Source organism: Phyllostomus hastatus, unplaced genomic scaffold, assembly GCF_019186645.2.
Source record: "Phyllostomus hastatus isolate PE091 unplaced genomic scaffold, TTU_PhHast_1.1 phas_contig_30, whole genome shotgun sequence".
NCBI classification, from domain to species: Eukaryota; Metazoa; Chordata; class Mammalia; order Chiroptera; family Phyllostomidae; genus Phyllostomus; species Phyllostomus hastatus.
In genome coordinates, this window is record NW_025333841.1 from 169,339 (window position 1) to 174,313 (window position 4,975).

The 4,975-nt window shown below is 42.1% G+C and overlaps 1 non-coding gene across 1 annotated transcript; it reads right to left on the minus strand.

The window, feature by feature from the left end:
- Positions 1 to 4,490: 4,490 nt before the first annotated feature.
- Positions 4,491 to 4,594, minus strand: LOC123819155. Its single transcript, XR_006785793.1, has one exon. It is a non-coding gene; the product is annotated as a U6 spliceosomal RNA (small nuclear RNA).
- Between the last annotated feature and the right edge of the window lie 381 nt (positions 4,595 to 4,975).

Consider the following 4,975-nt stretch of genomic DNA (forward strand, 5'->3'; position numbering starts at 1 on the left):
CTGATAACTTGTGTCTGAGCTATAGTTTTCTCAAGGATGGCAGGCAGGCCACTGGTGCTACATGACTTAATTTCAGTTGGTATATGGCTAAATATTTTTTAACTTCAATAGTCATAAATTTCTTTCAATGTATTTTAAAGAAATACAATTAGCACATAAAAGTTGGTGGTTTCAGGGTGTTACTGCTTAGAACCACGCTGAAGTTTTGTTAAAAGAAAGTTTCTTTAAATAAAAAAATAACACGTACACTACTCATCTCTTTTTCTTGATTTCTTAGTCTGCGTTGAGAGCTCTCATTCTTTCTTTCCTCTGCCTCTCTCTCCCTCCAACCCCTTTCTAAAATTGAATTTGCATCCAGAGAAAAATTTCCAGAAGAGGAAATTTCCCAAAGCAAATTGTACAAGATGCTATTTATTATAGCAACAAATAGAAATAACCCAAACAACTAATTATAGGGATTTGGCTAAGGAGACTGCAAGTTTTAATACACTTGGCTATAATATGGTCATCAAATTTGACAACTTCATGAACTCTACCAGTACAAGAAAATATTTACATGGAATAATGTTAAGTGAAAAAGACAGAGTAAAATAGTAGGTACATATTGACTTGTAAATGTATATATGACATATAGCAGAAGATAGCTCCAATTTTAAGTCAAAGAAGCATTAGGCAACCAGTACATATTTGTTTAAATTGAATGCCAACTCTGAAGCAGTTGGAGGTCATCAGTTAGAGGTTCCAGTTCAGCTGAAATTTAGAAGTGGGAGGTGGGGCATCCAACACTGTTCCCTTCTTTCACCATGAAGACAGAAAAGTTAAGATGGAGCTTGAACTAGAACTTGGGACTTTTCTCTGCTAGACAGAACAGACAGACTACAATCAGAGCTTGGAGAGAAATACTTGGCCTCTGTATGTCCATCTCACTGCAGAAATGATCCCTTTCTTTTCTCACTGCCAACAAAACATTTGGATGGAAGAGTCCACTCCCATTCCAGAACAGTGTGCATTACTGTGTGGGGACCCAGTGTGAGTTCCTTCCTGAGGTTTCTTGGCATAGGCTGCATGCCCCTCCCTATCAGCCAAGGTTTACACTGTAAATATCTGGGGTGAAAAGAAAAGCCAGATCTCCAACTCAGGGCTGATCCGCTGGAGACTGAGCCAAGGGTGTGTTGTTGATACAGAAGATAGTTCTCTCCCAGAGTTTACTGAAGGGGATTATTTTTGCTGGGTCAGGTTTTCCAGCTTTATTCAAGAGACCGAAGATAGGAGGGAAGCAGGATGGGTGTGTATATAGGATAGCAGGGAGGAGAGACTTGTTTTTCTGTCTTTTCCTGACCAGTTGCTACCCAACAATAGCTGCTGTTTATTGAGCGCCTACTCTGTGTTGTGTGCTTTATAGATGTTATTTCATTTAATCCTCACAACAGCTTGGCAAATTATCACCCTCCTATTTTACATTTGGGATACAGACTCAGAGAGAACTTATGCAAGGACATTTACCTGGGGGAATGGTAAAATCAAGATTCACTCAACAAACATTTATTAAATCACCTAATCTATGGCAAACTTGTGCTGGATGCTGGACCACAGCTGTGAAAAAGAGCAGCCATGTGGGTGGGGTGTTACAAACAAGTGAACAGGCAAGGATAATATGGGGTGGCACATGCTGAAAAGGGGGAAGAAACTGATGCCATGGGAGCATGGAGGAGGGGCACCCATCACAGCCAAGGGCAAAAGGTGAGGAGTCAGCAAAGGCTTCCCAGAGAAGTGGTGTCTGGGCTGAATCTGGAGGAGGAGCAGCAGTCAGTGGAGTGAAGACCACAGTAGAAAAAAAAAGTGGTCCAAATAGATGGCACAGGATCACAAAGGGCCAGAATGAAGAGAGCACATAGTGCTTTGAGAAAGTCATGAGCAGGGTTGAGTATGGCTGGGGCAAGCTGGGAGAGGAGACGGAGGAGGTAAGCAGGGGCTTTGTGGTCAAATGCCCTGGGAGCTATGAGCAAGAGTTTGGAATGCATTTTCAGTGTGATGAGCAGTCACAGGAGAGCTTTGAGCAAAGGAGAGATGAGATTTAATTGGCAGTCTCCTTGGCATAATCTGGCCCCTGGGTGGAGAATGGGTTGTAAGGAAATGAGGGTGGAAGTGGAGATAGCACAATGAGTGGTAGAACCAAGGGAGACAGATTTTGGGTTTGTGTTTCAGGTAGAACTGACAGCACTTCTGATGGACTCGAGGTAGGGGGGGAAAGGGAGGGAAGAGTCAGTTCAAGTCAGGCTCCAAAGACCTCAGCTTTCCTTCTCTTCCAAAGGAAGCTGAAGCTGATGGCTTCCTGCACCTAGACTTTAGATCTGGAGCTCTGGAACCACTGAAAAACAAATGCATTTCATGTTTGCCATTGAATCAATGGGACAGGAAAATTTGTTTGTTTGTTTGTTTTTTGTTTGTTTAAGTGAACACCTTATACATGTGGCCAGCATTGTTTAAGAACTTTACAAATATTTATTTATTTAACCATCATAACAACTGCTTTTATTATCTCAGTTTTCTGGAGGTGAAAGTACAGTGGTACTTGTCGTTAATTCATTCAGAACTCATGACGAGTGCCAAAACAGACGAGTACAGAACAATGAGGCACTTTCTTTTGTGTGGCAGCTTTGTGACTTGTTCAAGCTCTAGCAAGTGTGATGAGTCCCAAGCAAGTGTGGAGTGCTGAAACATTTTTTCTCATCAAAATGCAATGAGTACAGGGTTTGATGAGTTCTGAAGCCAACGAGTACCAAGGTATGACTATAACGCACAGAGATTAGTAACCTGGCCAAGGCCACATAGCTAGTAAGTGGCTGAGCTGGAATTTAAACTCAGGTAGTCTCACTCTAGAGTTCTATGCTGCTTCATTTATGGAGTCACTCATTCATTTGTTCATTTATTCATGCATTCAATATGTAATTACTGAAAATATAATAATATATGCTAAGAACTAGAGCTAGAGTGATCCACAAAACCAAACCCAATCTCTTCCATTGTCATATTCACAGTCCAGTGGTAGAGGCAGATATTAGCCAAATAGTCACACAGACAAATGTATACATGCTGGGAGGAACTTGTCATGGTTGGAGGGAAGTTTGACTTAGTCAGGGAGATCAGAGGAAGCTTCTCTTAGGAAGTGATAATTGAGATGAAATATGAAGGATAATTAGGAATCAATTAGGCAAAGAATGGAAGGAACAGCATTTCAGAAGAAATAGTATGTGCAAAGACCCTGTGACAGGAAGGGAACATGGTGTAATCAAGGGACGGAAAGAATGCCAGTGTGGCTGGAGGAGTGAGAGGAGCATGTGTGAGGTGGGTCTGTAGGCCACTTTCAGTTTTGCTCTTGAACATTTTCAAGAACAGAATGACATGTTTACATTTGCATTTTGAACTGGTTCCTCTGGTCACTCTGGCTTTAGTGTGAGATTGGTTTGGAGGAGGCCAAGGTAAAAGCCAAGAGACCAGTCAAGGAGCCAGTCAGTGGAGAGCTCTGGGGTTGTGGCTTGGTCTTGGGTGGTATCTTTAGGTCTATGGAAGGATTCAAGAGCTATTGTGGAAGGAAAATCAACAGAATTTGGTAACTAATTGAGTGTGAGGAGAGAACAGAGAATGATCCTTCAAGAAAGGCTCCTAGGGTTTTCTGCCTTGTACATCCAGGTAGATGGATGGTGGTTATATTCTGAAGAACCCAGAAGAGAACTGAGTTTTGTGGGGAAAGATCACGCATTCAGTTTGGGGCATGTCAATTTTGAGGTACCATTGAAACATCCAAGAGTAGAGGTCACATATGCAACAGGCTATTCAGATAAATGGATCCAAGGTTTACAGGAGGAGGCTATCCAGATTCAGTGGTGTTCTGGATCTAGTTGGCCCCTGAAAACCTATTGTTTAAATATTGAGGAACAGCATTTCAGAAGAAATAGTATGTGCAAAGACCCTATGGCAGGAGGGAACACATGGTGTATTCAAGGGATGGAAAGAATGCCAGTGTGGCTGGAGGAGTGAGAGGAGCATGTGTGATGTGGGTTTGCAAGCTGGTTATCAAACCATTGGTTACTTCAAATTGCTTATGATGAAAGTGTTTGTAAAAAGGAAGGAAGTTGGCAAATGCTACAAAGTGGTGTCTTCTCCCCACCCCATCCCAGATGGTTTACCAGAATACCAATGGCTTGATCACATTTGGGGATGCTTGGCCATGGTTGTGACTGGATCTTCTAAGGAAGATGTATAGAGTACAAGGCCTAGGACCAAGCCTCAGTGAATGCTAAGAGTTAGGTAGAAAAAGAGGAGCACGCAAAGGAGAGTGAAAAGGAGCAGTCATGTGGTTCCACATCACGTGTGTCTCATTCTTTCCAGTTCAATTACCACTGCCTTGCTTAGAGGCATATTGTTTTACATCTGGCCTACTCAAATAATCTTCACAACTCATCTTTGTTTCTTCTCTTTCTTTTTGTGTTTGAAATATCGAACATTTCACGAATTTGTGTGTCATCCTTGTGCAGGGGTCTACACTAATCCTCTCTGTAGTGTTCCAGTTTTAGTATATGTGCTGTCAAAGCGAGCTGTTTCTCAAGTCTTCCTCAAAAGTCACTTATAGCTTTTTTTGCTAACTGAGGAACTGGGTGAGTAAAATAATCTGCTTGGAGTAGAGAACTTATGTAGAAAAGTGTGGATTTTAGAGCATTCACTTCCATTCTCATTAGCTGTGTGAACTTGGGCAAGCTTCCTGGTCTCTCAGAGTCTCAGTTTCTTCATCTGTAAAATGGGGATAATACGGCTTCCTGCTTGGGAATTATGACACACATGAAAACTGCACGTGGTGAAGGCCCCAGCACAGATTCTGACTCATCATCACCTTTTTTTTTCTCCATTTGCATTGTCAGTGGAGAAGTTGCCAAGGGTCTTCCCATACGATAGCTGGTCTTGACAGGAGATTCGAGGA